This window comes from Hippopotamus amphibius, chromosome 8 (genome assembly GCF_030028045.1).
Source record: "Hippopotamus amphibius kiboko isolate mHipAmp2 chromosome 8, mHipAmp2.hap2, whole genome shotgun sequence".
Classification (NCBI taxonomy): domain Eukaryota; kingdom Metazoa; phylum Chordata; class Mammalia; order Artiodactyla; family Hippopotamidae; genus Hippopotamus; species Hippopotamus amphibius.
The window spans coordinates 27,176,071-27,195,284 of NC_080193.1; the positions used below are offsets into that span (position 1 = coordinate 27,176,071).

At 45.5% G+C, this 19,214-nt stretch overlaps 1 protein-coding gene across 18 annotated transcripts in view; it reads left to right on the top strand.

The window, feature by feature from the left end:
* The first annotated feature begins 2,352 nt into the window (after positions 1–2,352).
* EP400 (E1A binding protein p400) overlaps positions 2,353–19,214 on the top strand; it is a 110,677-nt gene continuing 93,815 nt past the window's right edge. For 17 of the 18 annotated variants that reach the window (XM_057743975.1, XM_057743989.1, XM_057743976.1 and 14 more), the window contains exon 1: positions 2,388–2,500. The gene's annotated coding sequence lies outside the window, so the exon portion shown is untranslated. Of the gene's footprint in view, positions 2,501–19,214 lie in introns of all 18 variants that reach the window. The other variant, XM_057743990.1, reaches the window with a different exon arrangement.

Genomic DNA, 19,214 nt, shown 5'->3' on the forward strand with positions numbered 1-19,214 from the left:
CACAACAGTGTAAAGCAATTATATTCCAATAAAGAGCTTAAAAAAACAAAACAAAAAGAATCCACCTGCCAATGCAGGGAACACGGGCTCGATCCCTGATCTGGGAAGATCCCACACGCATCAACTACTGAGCCCATGTGCTGGAACTACTGAGACTGTGTGCCTAAAGCCTGTGCTCCCCAACAAGAGAAGCCACTGCAATGAGAAGCCCGTGTACTGCAACGAAGAGTAGGCCCTGCTCACCACAACTAGAGAAAGCCTGTGCGCAGCAACAAAGACCCAAAGCAGGCAATAAAAATAAATAATTTGTAAATTTTTGTAAGCATTTATGTATTTAGGCTGCTCCAGGTCTTAGTTGTAGCACACAGGATCTTCATTGGAGCATGCATTATCTTTTCTTTATTTCCTAGTTGCAGCATGCGGACTCTTAGTTACGGCCTGCGTGCGGGATCTAGTTCCCCATCCAGGGATCGAACCTGGGCCCCCTGCATTGAGAGGGCAGTCTTACCCACTGGGCCACCAGGGAAGTCCCTAAAAAATTTTTTGTATTGAAGTATAATTTACAATGTTGTGCTCCCTGTGCTCTACAGTAGGACCTTGTTGTTTATCCATGCCTTTGCCCATTTTAAAATGAGTTGTCTTTTAACTCTTCAGTTGCAAATTCTTTATTCTGGATACAAGTCCCTTATTAGGTATACGATTTGCAAATATTTTCTCTCACTCTGTGGGTTGTCTTTTTTAATGGTTTCATCTGAAGCACAAATTTTTTTTAAAATAGATTTATTTAATTTGTTTATTGGCTGCATTGGATCTTCATTGCTGCACATGGGCTTTCTCTAGTTGCGGCGAATGGAGGCTACTCTTTATTGTGGTGCGCAGGCTTCTCAGTGCGCTGGCTTCTCTTTTTGTGGCACACGGGCTCTAGGCGCACAAGCTTCAGTAGTTGTGGCACACGGGCTCAATAGTTGTGGCACACGGGCTTAGTTGCTCCATCACATGTGGGATCTTCCCGGAGCAAGGCTTGAACCCATGTTCCATGCATTGGCAGGTGGATTCTTAACTACTCTGCCACCTAGGAAGTCCCTGAAGCACAAGTTTTTAATTTTGATGATGCCTAGCCTATTTTTTATTTTGTTACTTCTGATTTTGGTGTCATAAGAAACCACTGCCTCATCCAAGATCCTGAAGACTTGCATCTACGTTTCCTTCCAAGAGTTTTGTAATTTTAGCACTTACATTTAGGTCTTTCATCTATGTTGAGCTCACTTTGTATACAGCATGAGGTTGGGGTTCAACTCTATTCTTTTTATTTATTTTAATTTTTTGATTTTTCAACTCCATTCTTTATGAAAGCACTTCTCATGCTTCCTTCCTGTTTGCCCATTTCTGTCCCCCTCTAACCTTAAAGGAATCTAATTATAGGAATGAGCTCACTAGGCAATTTAACCTAATTCCTCATTTGTGCTCTCCTGAATGCACACCATGCCTTGACCAACCTGTTGATTCTTTTCCTAGATTAAAAGAAGTCAGAATGAAGAACTAAGCATTTAAAAATGACTAGCTCACTACTCCCCGCAGCCCCCTTAGCAATCCTGCAGGCAGGTCACTCCAGCAAGATAATATCTGAAGAGCGTCAGCCAGTCTGCAGGTAATGGAGAAGGATGCAGAACCCACCCTCCTGCCTCCAGGATTCCCTGAGAGTCTCCCCGCTTTTTCCCTTTAAAAATTGTCATGGCTGAGTAGAATCCTCAGAGTTGGTCTCTGGACACCAATCCGCCTCCTCCCCAGACTGCCAGCTTTTCTGATTGAAGCACCTTTCCTTTCTCCAGATACCTGCCTCTCGAATTATTGGCTTTAAGCGTGGAGCTGAGCTGGGTAACACTTCCAGGTGGACACCAGGTATCCCTGCACCGTTTGTTTGTTTCTGAGGGATGACCTCCTCTGCTCCCGCCGTCTTTCTGCTGCCCCTTCCACCTGCTCGGCCAGCCCACCTGCTCGGCCAGCCCACCTGCCCGGCCAGCCCACCTGCCCGCCCCTCACCCCGCCCACGGCGCCAGCAGCCGAGCCCGCCTCTGCGGGTGGGCGGGCCTGCCCGTTTCCCAGGCCTTCTCCCAGGGCCCACAGACAGGGTTCATAGGAACTGCGGCGGGAGGAGCGAGCGCACGCCCACACCCTTGTCCTCGCAGCGCCGCCAGGGCAACCTCCGAGCTCCAAAACCCGGCGTCCGCTCCGCCGCCGCCCCATCAGCCCGCACCCTCGCCTCGCCGGTCTAGCTCTCCCCGCCGTCTCGACGCCTCCCGCTCCGCCGACGTCACGCCAGGCGCCAACGCGCAGCTGCGAGCGCGGGGCGCACGTCCCTTCCGGCTCGCCGTAGCAGGCGCGCCGCCGCTTCCTCCGGCCGGGCCCCGGATGTGGCGAGCGGAACCGCGCCGTCTGGGCCCGGGCCCCAGCCCCAGCCCCAGCCCCAGCTAGACGAGGAAGAGTGCGACCCAGACCCGGGGTAGGTGTGGGTGCGGCGGGGACGACGGGGCGGGGGTCGTATAGGCCTGCGCCCCGGCCTCGGTTCCCCCTGGGGTCCCCGGGCGGGGGCCCGGGGAGGGGGGGCCCCGCGCGATGCTGGCTGTGGGATGGGGCTGGCTTGGCGCGGGGACCGGTCGGTCGTGACGGGGGCCGGCGGCGGCCGGGGGCGCTGTGGGCCCGCTGAGGGCCGGCCTTGGGGCCGCGGGGCTCCTCGCGTTGTTTTTGCTGCGCGGGATTAGGGTCAGGTCTTGTGTTTTCTTTTGATCTGGGTACGCGGGTTCGATGCCGGATCCCTTCCACAGGATGGGGATCGGGCCGCTTTGCTTCTTCGCGCGAGCTGTCCCGCGTGAGGGAAAGTGACTTGTCAGACGCGTCGGCCGCGGACCCCCGCGGCGCCGCGCGGGCGCCCCCAGCCCCCCTCCCTCGCCCACTTGCACCCCTCAGACGGCTCAGCCTTCTTGCCCGCCGGCCTTTGCGCTGCCCGCCCCCTCCGCCAGGAACGCTTTCCCGCAGAGATCGGCTGCCCGCTTCTCTGCTCAGATGTCACCTTATCAGACAGAGAAAAATAACCTAGCGGGATGCTAGTACTGCTTATCCTGGGCGTTATAGATGAGTTTTGTTCTCTTTGTTTCTCTGTATTTTCTGATGAAATTTTTTTTACATGATATGTACAATAAAGTGGTTTTTGTAACTTTTTTAGTGGAACCAGTGAAATATAAATATGGTCTCTGAATGGTTGGAAAAAATGTAAAAATACATCTTAAACCTATAAAGCATTCTACCACCCAAAGATAAGCACAATTAGCAGTTTCTTTATGGTCCCTTGTTTTATTCATGTAATTTTTAAAAATATAATTGGGATTGTACAGTGTAATTTTGTGTGCTTTTAAAAACGTGTAGTTTGGCATGATCAGGTGCCTTTAAATTCTCTACAGTGATTGCTGTTAGTGGTGTAGTATCTGTGAGCCGTTATCTATTTAATTTCTTGTATTGGATCCACCCTTTCTTGTCTATTCCAAGCTGTGGCTCTAATATTCTTGTTTTGCCTTCAGTTTATCTCCTCTCCAAAGCATTCTCATCAACATACAACCCCCCCGCCCCCCTCCACGCCCCAGCTACCGTTACCCGGTCTAGGTCTTAGTTTCCTCTTATGTCAGAATTAGAAAGAATCGCGAACTCCCTGTCACCATTTCCTCTTTTTTATTAATAAATGAGCACATTTTATTGTTATTCTTCATTTATTTTTTTACTGGCTGCGTTGGGTCTTCGTTGCTGCGTGCGCGCTTTCTGTAGTTGCGGCGAGTGGGAACTACTCTTTGGTGCGCGGGCTTCTCATTGCAGTGGCTTCTCATGTTGCGGAGCACGGGCTGTAGATGCGGGTGCTTCAGTAGTTGTGGCTCGCAGGCTTCAGAGCGCAGGCTCAGTCGTTGTGGCGCACGGGCATAGCGGCTCCGCGGCATGTGGGATCTTCCTGGACCAGGGCCGAAACCCGTGTCCTCCGCATTGGCAGGCGGATTCTTAACCACTGAGCGACCGGGAAAGTCCACCATTTCCTCCTCTTCTCATTTCTCTTGAACTCGGTTCAGGCTAGGCTTTTGGTCCCACCTCTCCTCTGAAACAGCTCCTCTTGGGGTTAGGTGGCACCACTGCCAAGTCCCTCTGTTGGCAGCCTGTGACTGGGCCTCCCATGGCTTCCTGGAATTGCTGTCCCCTGGTGGCACTGGGACACAACTCTGTTGGTTGTCCTTTTACCCCGATGGCTTCTCTCCCCAGCCTCCTTGCTGGTTCCTTCTTGTCTCCCTAAACTATACAAATTACAATGCCTCGGGGTGGTCCTCCCACCTCCTCTCTGGTCTGCACACCTGGGTGATCTCATTCTGTGTCATCACTAGCTTGCTTGTCAACACACCCTGAATGTGTATCTCCTGGCAGGATCTTCCCGCTCCAAACAGCCACTTTTACTTGTGTGAAACCTGCTTATACACTGTTGAATCTCAGTCAGAGGCAACTCCGTTCCTCCTGTTGCTCAGGACAGAGTTCCCTGTGGGATGTCTGCATTTCTTCCACGTTCCAAATTTGATTGGTCAGCATTTTTAAAATCACTCTCAAACTTGAGTTGCTTCTCACTGCCTTCTCGGCTTCAGCTGTCGTTTAAGCCCCGCACGTCATCTTGCAGAGGTTATTCCCACAACCTCCTCCCTGCTCTCTGCTCACCTGAGCTGAGCTTCTCTGCAGTTGACTCAACACAGATCTGGGTGGTACACTGCTTTGCTCAGAGCCCTCCGTGTTTTCTCATCTGTCTCAGAAAAAAAGCCAAAGTCCTTAAGGTAGTTTATGAAGCCCTCGTGCCCAGGTCCCTGCTGCTCCTGTGACTTTACGCCCCAACCCCACTCCTTGTCACTTGGCTCCAGCCACACCCAGCTCAGGGCCTGGGCACGCCTCGGCTCTGTCTGAAACATTTGGTCCCTGTGAGCACGCGCCACAGGTCTGCCTCTCACTCAGTGAGTTCTCTTTTCAGAAGTTCCCTCCTCAGAGAGGCTGCTGGGTAACCCAGCGCCTTGACCACTCACCTGCACACTTTGTCCCTTACCGAGCTTTGCCATTGCACTGAGGGTCTGGCGCTTACTGCTTTGTTCATTGCCGTACTGCCCTGCTTTGTTCACCATTGTACACACAGTGCTTCAAATCGTGTTTGATGGAGTATGTGCTCAATAAATATTTGTTGAGTAAATAAATTAATGAACAAATTCTTTTCTAAAGCAGGTGGATTTGGTAGGGACCTAGGCACACAGGGGTAATTAAAAATTATAGGGATGGCTGAGGAATAGATTTCACATGCTGTGACTTAGAGGAGGGACATTGGCTTTTCTAGTAGGGACTTATGCATGAGGTGAGATTTGATGTAGACCTTGGGTTTTGTAGGTAGAAATGAAAAGATTGGAATGTGACTCCTCCAGGTGAAGATGAGAACCTTGAGGCTGTTGAAGGAAAGAGTGAGCTGCCAGAGCTTGCATTCAGGGGGTCCTGGATGAAGCTGGACATCCCGCGCCGGCAGCGTGTGATGTCCTTCACATGGACCATTCACAGGGGCTGTCCAGCTTCTGTTTTGAATTGTCTTGTTGGCATTCTCGCCACACAGCAGCCCGTGCCCCCCCATCCCCGCCAGCAGTCTGCACGTCCCCTCCCTGCCCCCAGGTCCCGCATTCCCAGTGCGGTGGCAGGGAGCACCTGGGGCATCTGCCTCCTCCCTTTGTGAGAGCAAGCAGCTGATTCGTGGCTGTGACCTGCACGTCTTCCTGTGGACCCTGGCTCTGCTCCTCAGCCCCCATTGCCTTTAGGAATCAAGACCCCAGCCCTTAGAGTTTTCCTCTGGGTAGAGCATCCTTTGGGCCTGTTATCTCAGCCCTGCCCCTTCTGTGATTTTTGCTTTATTTCTAACCAACAGAAATTTTTATCTTGTTTTGGTGTATTATTATATTGTAGAAATAAATTTTAAAAGTCATTTATGTTCTGAGTGGAAGGGAAGGTCTTTGCGTGGCCTCATTTTGGTATTCTACTTCACTTTTTAAAAAAAATGCACGTGTAATAGTATTCACTTTTTGATGTAGAATTCAGAGAATTTTGACAAATATGTATAATTTCCCCGACATTTAGAGTACGAAACAGTTCCTTCCCTCCCGACAGTTCCCTTGTGCTGCCACTCTGAAGTCAGCTCCTCCCCTGGCCCTTGGCAGTCTCTGACCCCTGAGTGAGTGTTCTGTTTTTTCCAGGATGTCTGTTAAAGGAGCTCACACGGTGTGGAGCCTTTTGAGTCTGGCTTCTTCCACTGAGCGTTATGCATTTGAGATTCATCCAGGTTGCTGCATGTACCAATAATGTTTTTTTTTTTGTGGAGTAGCAGTCTACCGTGTGGATAGACCACAGTTTATCCATTCACTTGTTCAAGGACATTTGGATTGTTGCCAGCCTTTTAATGCAAGTAATGAATGAACAATTCACATTGCGTTATAGTCAAACAGTACAGAAGTACCCTGAGCATGATGAAGTTCCTCTTTGCTCTTTCTCCTCATTCTTTTTTTTTTAATTAATTAATTAATTGGCTGCATTGGGTCTTCGTTGCTGCACACGGGCTTTCTCTAGTAGTGGTGAGCGGGGGCTACTCTTCATTGTGATGCATGGGCTTCTCATTGCTGTGTGGCTTCTCTTGTTGCGGCACATGGGCTTAACAGTTCTGGCTCTTGGGCTCTAGAGCGCAGGCTCAATAGTTGTGGCCCATGGGCTTAGTTGCTCCGTGGCATGTGGGATCTCCTGGAGCAGAGATCGAACCTGTGTCCCCTGCATTGGCAGGCAGATTTGTAACCACTGCACCACCTAGGAGGTCCCTTTTTCTCCTCATGCTTGACTTCCCCAAACTAACTGATTTGCTATCCATTTCTGTATTTTATTTTGTCTGCGTTGGGTCTTTGTTGCTTTGCGCAGGCTTTTTCTCTAGTTGTGGTGAACAGGGGCAACTCTTCATTGCAGTGTGAGGGCTTCTCATTGTGATGGTTTCTCTTGTGGAGCACAGGCTCTAGGCATGCCGGTTTCAGTAGTTGTGGCACACGGGCTTAGTTGCTCTGCGGCATGTGGGATCTTCCTGGACCAGGGATCAAACCTGTGTCCCCTGCGTTAGCAGGTGGATTCTTAACCACTGCGCCACCAGGGAAGTCCATTTGTTTTATTTTTTAAATTGTAAAATTTTTTAATTTTTTTTTTTTTGGCCATGCCACGTAGCTTAGGGATGTTAGTTCCCTGACCAGGGATTGAACCCAAACCCTCAGCAGAGAAAGCGCTGAATCCTAACCACTGGACCACTGGGGAATTCCCTGGTATCCATTTCTTTTAAAAGTGTATTCTTGTAAACAGCACATAGTTGAGTCTTATTTTCTTGATCCAGGTTGAGACTATAAGATTTTTATTTGAGAGTTGGTCTATTTAATTTTTAAATACACAGTTTGGAATAACTTTAGATGTACAGAAAAGTAGCAGAAATAGGTTTCTTTCTATACATTAGAAGCTACATTCTTGGTGAGGGTTATATCTCCCACAAGGGGGTCAGAATTGGTTCTTGGGAGGAGGGTGAAAAAAAGTTAGGTGTGACAGTGGTTTGTGGCCTCTCAAAGGGTCCTAGTACTTCACAGATAACACAGCATAGCTGTGGTTTACATCTTCATGGGGGATGATTGGGAGAGAAATGCCCAAATAGGCTTCTTAGGGGGACAGTGGGAAAAAAAAGGTTGAGAAATAGCAGCGGAATAATGAATTGGGTGTCTTGTAGTTTTATTAGCTGGTGTTTAAGGAAGCACTTCTTCAGTTTGTCTTGAATGTTCCTCTCAAATTGAGATAGATCCCACCTGGTGTGGTACAGGGGGCGCTGGCCCATTGGGTTAAGGACCTGCCACCAACACCATGATTTAATCAGAAGGGACATTGGAGGCACGAAGTCTGGGCTTTGCTGTTTCCACTGCAGCCCCCGCAGAGGTCAGGTCTCTGTAGTACACGTGGTGTAATGCCTCCTAGACAGTTTTAAAACTCAGTTTAGTCCATTTTTATATCTTTGGAACTTAACGTGTTTTTAGGAACTAGTATGGAACCTTCATAACCTGCTCTGAGGTGGGAGAAGAATGAATGTTTTGTTAGCAAATAGGACATTTGTTATAGCCCTTTGTTAAGTGACGTCTCGCGTTACCATCATAATAGACGCTAACAATTTACTATGAGAAATTTCAGATGTACAATGATTGAAAGAATTTTGTGGTAAATACCTATATACCCACTGCCTAGTTTCCTATAATTAACATTTTACTGACCTGATTTATCACACATCTGTCCATCAATCTTTTAAAAATGTGGGGGAGTAATTCAAGGTGAGTGAAAGCATTGTTTTTAATGTGTTTAGTTGAAGCCTTGTTTTTACTCCCTCTAGCAGAGTAGTTGGTCCATTTTGGGGGTGTCTACCAAGTTACTTAGGGCAGCACAAAGACAGCTTATAAAAAGCCCTTGGGGACTTCCTAGGTGGTGCAGTGGGTAAGAATCCGCCTGCCAATGCAGGGGATATGGGTTCAATCCCTGCCTCAGGAAGATAACACATGCCGTGGAGCATCTAAGCCCGAGCGCCACAACTGTTGAGCCTGCACTCTATAGAGTCCGTGAGCCACAACTGTTGAGCCCATGTGCCACAACTACTGAAGCCCATGCACCTAGAGCCCGTGCTCTACAAGAGAGGCCACCGCAATGAGAAGCCCACACACCACAACAAAGAGTAGTCCCTGCTCGCTGCAACTAGAGAAAGCCTGTGTGCAGCAACGAAGACCCAACACAGCCAATAAAATAAATAAATAAATGTATTAAAAAAAAAAGCCCTTGGATACAGGTTACCAGGAAGTAGAGTGTAGAGAGCATTCTCTGCAAAGGGAAGTTCTGGAGGATGGCAGTGCTTTTCAGGAAAAGAGGGAGGTTTCATGTGGCTAGACTTGGGGTGTCTGGAGATGAAGGTCCTGGTGGTGTAGCTGCCACCACTCTGCTGATGGGGGTCAGTCTCCGTCCCCACTTGGCTCCCCCTGAACTGCTTTCTCACAAAACTGAGACGTGGTGGTGGTGATGGTGCCTGGAGCTCAAGGGCCTCAGATCCCCCAGTTGATGCTGCACGCCTTTCAGCCGCCCAGAGGCCTGCTGTGTGTGAAGACTCAGCTCCCGCGGTGCCCTGAGTGGTGTCCTTCACCCTGGCCTTTCCTAAACGCCTGTGCCTGTTACCACACCTGCCAGTCTGAACTCTTTGCTGGTGTTCAAGAGTATGGGTGTGTGTGCAGCAGCATCTCTGTTTGAGGAGACCCCCAAGTTGAAAGGAGAAGCTTTACTTAGTCTTCTTGGATTTGTTTGTAGTCCCATCACTGACTTGACTTTGAAATACAAATAGTGTTAAATGAGGGCGTGACTTTATTTTTTCAAAGATGGAGATAAAACAGCTGAGAACCACTGTCCTAAAATTTCCTAACCTTTCTCTCTGTCTTCCATCACCGCCTCGGGCGAGGCTGTGTATGTTGCTACCTGTTGCACAGAGCTCTCTGCCCCTAGTTTTCCTCCATTCTGCCAGGGTGTCACTGCTTTCAGGCCATTTCAGGAGACAGAATTAGGAAATGAGTTTTAAGGAAAAACCATGAGTTGATATTGACTCCTAGTTCTTACCCAGCACATAGAGTTGCTCCGTGTTCCTTCCTTCCCCGTTCCACTGATGATTGTGTTGTGCTTTCCAGAGTTAGATTTGTTTCTGTTTACATTCAGTTTTAGGGAGTTCTTCACCCTTATTGGTTTAATTTTGCATTTTGAACATGTAACACTTTAACATGATTCTAAAAGTCAGAATGATAGGAGATGGTGTACTCAGTAGTGCCCCTTCCTTCACTGTCCTGCCAGTCTGCTTGTACCCACTCCCTTCATTGCTGGCTTATTCTTTCTGAGTTCCTCTTTTGCAGAAGTAAGCAGATGTTTACAGGGTGTCATTGCTTCCAGACTCTCTTACTGGACATAACTAGGAAATATGTTTTTTAAGAAAAAAATATATTTACAGATATGTATGTACCTGCTTATTTTTGTCTGAGTATAATTAACATACAACATTGTATTAGTTTCAGGTGTCCAGTATAATGATTCTACATGTGTATACATTGCAAAATGATCACCAACAAGAGTTTGGTTACCATCTGTCACCATACAAAGTTACAAATTTTTTTTCTTGTGATGAGAACTTTCAAGATTTACTTTCTTAGCAGCTTCTGAATATACAGTACAATATTATTGACTATAGTTACCACACTCTATATCCGCATGGTATATTTATTTTATAACTGGAAGTTTGTACCTTTTGATCCCCTTAACCCATTTCACCTACCACCCAACCTCTGTTGCAACCACCAGTTTGTTCTCTGTATCTGAGTTTTGTTTAGATTTCACATAGAAGTGCAGTATTCATCTTTCTTTGTCTAACTTATTTCACTTAACATAATACCCTCAAGTTCCATCCATGTTGTTGCAAATGGCAGTATTTCATTCTTTTTTTATGGCTGAGTAAGATTCCATTGTATATCTGTCTATATATATCACGTTTTCTTTATCCATTCATTTATTGATGGGCCCTTAGGTTGCTTCTGTATCTTGACTGTTGTAAATAATGCTGCATGTGAACATAGGGGTACATATATCTTTTTAAATTAGTGTTTTTTTTTTTTCAGATATAATGAAATTGCTGGTAGTAGAATTGTCATATGATAGTTCTATTTTTAATTTTTTTGAGGAATCTCCATACGATTTTCCATAGTGGCTGCACCAGTTTACATTCCCACCACCAGTGCATGTGGGTTCCCATTTCTCCACATCTTTGCCAACACTTGTCGTTTGTTGTCTTTTTGATGATCGGTGTGAGATATGAAGTGATATCTCGTGGTTTTGATTTGCATTTCTCTGATGATTAGTGATGTTGAGCATCTTTTCATGTATCTGTTGGCCATCTGTTTCTTGTTTGGAAAAAATGTCTATTCAGATCCTCTGTCCATTTTACAATTGGATTGTTTTTTGCTATTGAGTTGCATGAGTTCTTTATATATTTTGGATGTTAACCCCTTATCAAGTACATGATTTGCAAATCTCTTCTCCCATTCAGTAGATTGCCTTTTTAAAAAAAAAAAATTTATTTATTTTTATTTGTTTATTGGCTGCATTGGGTCTTCGTTGCTGCACACGGGCTTTCTCCAGTTGCAGTGAGCGGGGGCTACTCTTCATTGTGGTGTGTGGGCTCCTCATTGCTGTGGCTTCTCTTGTTGTGGAGCATAGGCTCTAGGCACGTGGGCTTCAGTAGTTGCAGCACATGGGCTCAACAGTTGTGGCTCATGGGCTCTAGAGCACAGGCTCAATAGTTGTGGCACACGGGCTTAGTTGTCCCGCAGCATGTGGGATCTTCCCGGAGCAGGGCTCGAACCTGTGTCCCCTGCATTGACAGACAAATTCTTAACCACTGCACCACCTAGGAAGTCCCTAGATTGCCTTTTTATTTTGTTGATGGTTTTCTTTGCTGCACAGGGCTTTTAAGTTTGATGTCTCCCATTTGTTTATTTCTGCCTTTGTTGCCATTACCTTTGGAGTCAGATCAAAAAAAAAATCTCCAAGAGAGATGTCAAGAAGCTTAACCACCTGTGTTTTTTTCTAGGAGTTGTATGGTCTCTGGTCATACATTCAACTCATTAATCCATATTGAGTTAATTTTTGCGTATGGTGTAAGATAATGGTCGTTTTATTTTTTTGTACATGACTGTTCAGTTTTCCCGACACAGTTTATTGATGAGACTTTTTCCCATTGTGTTTTCTTACCTCCTTTGTCATAAATTAACTGACCATATTTGTGTAGGTTTATTGCTGGGCTCTCCGTTCTGTTCCATTGACCTATGGGTTTGTTTTTATGCCAATACCATACTGTTGTGACTATTAAAACTTTGTAATATAGTTTGAAGTCAGGGAACTTGATGCCTCTAGGGTTGTTCTTTCTCAAGATTACTTTGGCTTTTCATGATCTTTTGTGGTTCCATACAGATTTTTGATTGTTCTACTTATGTGAAAAATGCCTCTGGGATTTTGATAGGGATTGCATTGAATCTGTAGATTGCTTTAGGTAATATGGGCATTTTAACAATATTTATCCTTCTAATCTATGAGCACAGGATATCTTTCCATTTATTTGTGTCATCTTCAGTTTCTTTCATCAGTGGTTTACGGTTCTTAGTGTATACCTAAGTGTACAGTTCTTAGTGTGCACCTTTCACCTCCTTGGCCAGAAAATTCCTAAGTATTTTATTCTTTATGATGCAATTGTAAATGGGTTTTTTTCTTAATTTCTCTAATAATTCTTAGTGTATGAAAATCTAACAGATTTTTGTGTATTGATTTTGTATCCTACAACTTTACTGAATTCATTTATTAACTGTAACAGGTTTTTGGTGGAGTCCTGAGGGTTTTCTATACACATCATGTCATCTGAAGATAGCGACAGTTTTACTTCTTCCTTTTTGATTTGGATGCCTTTTGCTCCTTTCCCTAATTGCTCTGGCTAGGGCTTCCAACAGTGTGTTGCATAAAAGTGGCTAGCGTGGGCAGCCTTTTCTTGTTCCTGATATAAGAGGAAATGCTTTCAGCTTTTTGCTGTTGAGCAGGGTGTCTTGTCATATGTGGCCTTTATTATGTTGAGGTATGTTCCCTCTATACCCACTTTGTTAAGAGTTTTATTCTAAATGGATGTTGAATTTTGTCAAATGCTTTTTCTGCATCTGTTGAGATGATCATGTGATTTTTACCCTTTGTTTGTTAATGTAATGTATCATGTTGATTGATTTACTGATGTTGAACCATCCTTGCATCCCTGAAATAAATCCCAGTTGATCACAGTGTATTATCCTTTTAATGTATTGTTGAGTTCAGCTTGCTAGTATTTTGTTGAGGATTTCTGCTTCTATGTTCATCAGGGATGTTAACCTGTAATTTTCTTTTTTGGTGATGTCTGTGTCTAGTTTTGGTATCAGTAATGCTGGCCTTGTAAAATGAATTTGGGAGTGTTGCCTCCTCTTCATTTTTTTTGGAAGAGTTTGAGAAAGATAGGCATTAAATCATCTTTGAATGTTTGGTGGAATTCATCAGTAAAGCCGTCCAGTCCTGGACTTTTGTTTGTTGGAATGTATCTATTTACTTCTGTAAAAAAAAGAATGCAGAAAAGATGTATCTCTATCCTTCCATTAGTCCATCTGTCTGTCTTTCTTTTCCCCTTTCTTATACAAAGTTAATGTCCCATTTATAGTCTTTTACACTTTGTTTATTTGATTTAACAGTATATGTTCTGGAAATTGCTTTATACCAGTTGGTGGAGATATCCCTCATTCTTTTGTACAGCTGCATAATACTCCATTAAGTGAGTGTACCATAAAAAAAGTCAACCAGTCTCTGAAATATTATGGACTTGTAGTTTATTTCCAGTATTTTGCATTTACAAATAATGCTATACTGAATAAACTTTGCGCTTGTGTGTTTTCATTTTGGAGGTGGATATTCATAGTGACTATCCCATAGTGGGACTGCTGGGTCCAAGAGTAAGAGCCTGTGTAGCTCTGTTAAATGGTGCCAGATCCCTTCTTGGGTTTGGACCACTTACATCCCACAGCAGAGCTGAGAGGGCCTGCTTCCCCACAGCCTCACCAGCAGAGTGTGTTGTCTGGCTTTTGCATTTTGTTAGGCTGATAGATGAGAAATTATATTTCAGCTTAGTTTTAAGTCACATTTCTTTTATTATGATTGATGTATTTGCAAGTGAGTTGCTTGAAAAATTCAGCTTCAAGTCTTATCTTGGAGTTTCACTTTGTTTTGCTGATTTTTGCAATAGAAAATCCTGTTTCATAAATATAGGCTGGGAGTGAGTGAATTGAATCAGATGTTCAGTTCGTTACTTGTAAGCAGCCTTATAGAGAGATACTGATAGTGTTTGGTGGGTTTTGATGTCAGTCAGGAAGGCCAAGCCTGGGTTCTGGTTGATGCCGGTGATTGCATTAGGAAGTTGTGGACTTGGCCTTATTTCTGGCAGGCCAGGCCATCTCTGGTTTCTGCCTCCGCATGTCTTCATGGCCTGTGAGGGGCTCTTTGATCCAGATGCTGCGCGTTGGACATGGAGGCTTCCTCCCTTTCAGAAATGGCCCTTTTGATAGTATAGTATAGAAACACTTCTCCACTCTAACAGCAGTGCTCCCTGGGTGATGAACAGTGCCTGGCCCTTGGCTTTGGTGTGGGGAGGCACGTTGACCGTGGTAATGACCGCAGTGAGCCTGGTGGCCTGGAGCTTCTCAGCTCCTGCTTCTTGTTGCCAGGTGGGACGTGGCCCAGTGTGGCCAGCACTGGGATTTTTCTAATGAATGAAGCTGACAACTTGCATTTTTATGTGAAATCTCCTGATTTAAAAGTATCAATTGAAATAAATCCAAACATCAGATAACATCATACAGACTAAACAAACTGTGTCTTCAGTCTGGATAGAGACAGGGCACCCATGATTCCTAGCACCTCCTTCCGAGGACGTGGGAACTCCCCACCCAGGGTGGTGTAACGGCCCGCTGAGCCCTGACTCTGTCTGTCTTCTTGGTCCTGGTCTTCAGCACACTAATATTCTAGCACTGTCCCCCTCCTCTGCTTTTCTCCTGCTCTGTTGTTTACTCACCAAGGTGTCTCTGATGTGCCAGGCACTGTTCTAGATGCTGGTGGTTCATCATGAGCCCAGTCAGAGAGCCCTCCCTTACGCTACACACAGCTGTGCTTGGCCAAAGATGTTTCTTTTAATGTGTATAGAGATAGCTAGAAATATGCACATATACATATTGTCATACTGAGATTTTAAAAACGTGTATACACATATATGTTGCACATATGTTCAGCCTTACTCAAGTTATATAATTTTAGTACATACAAGTATTTCCTCATTCTTTTAGTGGCTGCCTCTAAGGGGTGGTTTACCAAATTTTGTTAAAAGTTTCCTATAGGTGAACATTTACACTGTTTGACATTTTGACATTATAAATAATATTATAATGAACATCTTTGGACAACTGTATATTTCTGTGAATATATCCCTAGAAGTGGAGTTCCTGGATGAGTGTACATTAAAATTGGGATAGGTAGTGCCGCGTTGCTCTCCGGAGAGCTGTAGCTGTGCTTTACTTCCCTCATCTGTGTGGCGGGTGCGCCATTGCCTAGCAGCCTTAGCCTTACTGAACCTGAATATTATCAGTATTTTGATCTTCACTAACCTGTTAGACAACAAATACTTGTCTCACCTTATTTCATATTTCATTGTTAACGAGGTTAATTATTTTTGATGTTTATCTGTCATTTGAATTTCTTGTAGAATTTCTGGTTTATAGCCTCTTTTCTTGGGTTGTTTTGCTCTTTTTGATTTATGGGGATTCTTTTTTTTTCTTAATTCTTATGTATTTATTTTTGGCTGCGTTGGGTCTTTGTTGCTGCGCACAAGCTTTCTCTAGTTGTGGTGAGTGGGGGCTACTCTTCATTGCGGTGCAAGGGTTTCTCATTGTGGTGGCTTCTCTTGTTGCAGAGCACGGGCTCTAGGTATGTGGGCTCAGTAGTTGTGGCTCGCAGGCTGTAGAGCGCAGGCTCAGTAGTTGTGGCACACAGCCTTAGTTGCTCCGCAGCATGTGGGATCTTCCCAGCCCGGGGCTCGAACCCATGTCCCCTGCATTGGCAGGTGGATTCCCAACCACTGCACCACCAGGGAAACCCAATTTGTGGGAATTCTTAAGGATGGATAGCCTTTTGTCATATAGGCTTCTGATGTTTTTTTGTCAGTCTCACTTTTTTATGGTAATGTTTTTCTTGAGTAAATTTATCAGTTGTTAATGCTTTTTAAAAATAAATATTGTTTACAGGTTTCATGCCATGATTAGGAAACTCTTCTTCACTGCAGGATTATAAAGATATTCTCATATGTTTTACAGTATTTTTATGGTTTGATTTTCCCTCCTTGAGTAATTTTTGTGAATGGTGTGAGGTATAGGGGTAGGTGGGCCTCAGGGGGTAGGTCTTTTATTTTTCTATATGGATCGATCTAAGAAAGTTTGGATTTTAATTCTCTAACCTTGGGACTTCCCTGGTGGTCCAGTGGTTAAGACTCTGTGCTTTCAGTGCTTCCAATGCAGGGAGCATGGGTTTGATCCCTGGTCAGGGAATTAAGACCCCACATGTTGCACGGTGCGGCCAAAATATAAATTAAAAAGTAAATAAATCATAAAAAAATAATTCTCTAGCTTTACAGAAAGCTGTTATGAATTTAGTAATGCTTTAAAAAGACTTTTTATTTTAAAAATCTCATAGTAGTCAGAGAGTTTTAAAAATAGCTTCTGTCTGTAGGAGGCATTTTTCTCTTTGGTCTGCAACTCTTGGTAAGGCACGGATTTGTGGACCCCATGGAGCCCTGAGAGGCTAACTGGGTGAACCACTGCCAGAGGCAGCAGGGAGGCAGGGACAGATATGTCAGCAGGGTCTTATGTCTTAAGGCAGAGAACAGCGGGGGTTTGTGCGATGGGCTGGAGCGGAGGGTGTGGACTCTTTTCTATGACGAAGCGTTTTCTTTTCTCTTTAATCAAAATATAGTTGGTGTACAATGTTATGTTAGTTCCAGGTATACTAATCGTTTGACACGTGCATATTTTATGAAATACTCACCGTGATGCGTCTAGTAACCACCTGTCCGCACATGAAGTTATCACAGTATCCCTGACTGTATTCCTTATGCTGCACCTTACATGCCATGACTTACTTATTATAGACCTGGAGGTTCTTACCACATAAGTCCCTTCACCCATTTCACCTGCCTCGCATCCCCTCCCTTCTGGCAGCCACCTGTTTGGTCTCTGTATCTGTGAGTCTGTTTTCATGTATTGTTTTCTGTATGTGCTGAATCAGCCAAGATATGCCTGCTTCTTGCAAGTACCAGGTCCACCCCGGATGCTGCTGGCTTCCAGCACAGGGCAGAGTGGCCACCATGTGTTGCCTGCAGCTAGCTTGCTTCCTCCGGGCTCAGCTCTGTGCTCCCATGAACTGCCAAAGCAGGACAGAGTCAGCGTGGCAAACAGCATGCCTAGTCTTTGCCAAAGCACATCACATGACCACCCAATCCAGGGCAGGGAAAGGCACACCAGTGTTGTGACTGGCGGGAGAATCAGGGTATTTGGTGAAGAGCATTAATGACTGTGGCACAAGCCAGTTAAGGACAAGTTTGGAAAGCGGAGAAAGGTAGCAGGGAAAAATAAAAAATCACGATCACTTATTCAGTATTGATACTGTTTTGCATAGATGTATCAAAATTTATTAATATTTATTTTGGGGTATGCCACCTTGAAATGATATTTCAGTGAACATCCTTGTGTATTGAACACAGCTTTGATTTTTTTCTTAGGCTGATCTAGAAGTCGGATTACTGGGTCAGAAGATGTGAATGTGCTGTAAGACTCTTGTATCTACGGCCAAATTGCTTTCTGGAGTTTCCACTTGAAAATATTTTCAGACACTGTGGCTTCTGTCGTCCCTTCGCTCCCATCATGTTCTGTCTGTCCCTTCTGCCCTGAGTTCGTGCTTGTATGTCCAAGCCCTGTTCCACCCTCCTCCTTGTTCCCTTCTCCTCACTCTCCAAAAGCCCGGGAGCTATTGACGTAGCAGAACTATCCAGAGCAGGAGCCTGGCCGGAGGCCAGATCTGTCTGGGGAGACGTGGGGGCTTGAGCAGGAGATGAGTTTGAGAAGGGGGCAAGGCATAAGACCCGAGTTCCCTGCTTGTTGAAGGGGAGGAAGAGGATTCCCAGTCCCTGGGAGTTCTGCCGGGACTCTGGGAGTGCCTGAAAGAGAAGCTGGGGAGGGAGGGGCTGGGGGGCTGGGAGCACTTCCAGGCCTGGGTAGGGGGTTGGGGGGTGGGAGAAGTTGCGATTGGGACCCAGTGTCCTGAGCCCTTCCCCCCTCAGTGTTTCCAATTCTGACCTGGGGACCCCTGGCCTACACTAAGGATAGGGCCCAGGTAGATACTTCTTAGGGTGGCATTTTCCTGGTGCCGAATGTGCCCCTTTGTGATGTCAGCATTGCTGTGAGCGAGCAGCAGTTGCACAGATGGCGCCACCCCTGCGTGGCATGGGTGGGTGCTGCACGCGGTGGCCCGAGGGTTTGTCCCCGCTCCTTGCAGGTTGTGGCGGTGCCCTGACCCAGTCCGCCGACCTTGGCCTGCTCCTGAGCAGTGCCCTCCTCCAACCGTGAGCCGAACTGCCCGCTCCAGCTGCTTCTGACGGATCTTACAATTAGGAATATCGCTGCCACCAGTTCAGAAGTTGTTTTGCCATTGGTGGTGGCTTTGCTTTCCACCAGGGTACCTGTACCACATTTTAGGGGAATGCTGTTTTAGGTCAGCAGTTTCTTTACGCTATAGTTGATTGGGTGTGTTTCTCTAACTTGACTGTAAGCTCACTGAAGTCAGGAACTTTTTAAAAAGTCAAGGTATAGTTTACAGTTCGATGAATTTGGACAAACACATTCACTCTTGTAACTGCCATCACAAGTCAAATGTAGACCCAGTTCCACACCCCCAAGTTCCCTCTTTGCCTTCTCAGCCCCACCCCGGACTTCAGCCCATCAAGGTCTGTCTAACCTGTCCCTGTGGTTTTGCCTGTTCCAGAATGTCTTGTCATGTCAGTGACCTGCAGTCCGTGCTCCTTGCGTCTGGCTGTGCTCCTTGCGTCTGGCTGTGCTCCTTGGCATCCTTGTGGTGTGGGTGTGTCTGTAGCTCGGCCTTTACCTTGCTGAGGCAGCTCCGTTGTGTGGCTTTTCCAGGTGTTTTATCCCTTTGCCAGGTGAAGGTCAGTATTTATGTTTCCATATATCTTAGTGGATAGTTTTTCAATTTATATTTTTGACAGAGTAGTGGTTAAGTTGTACAATATCACTTAATAATATAATATGAAAAAGTTTTCCATGTTTATAACATAGTCTCCATCTAGAACTTGAACATTGGATATTTCTGGTTACGCTTCTTTTTAGTTTTACTGTATTATTCTGTAATAAATATTTTTATGTATAATTTAA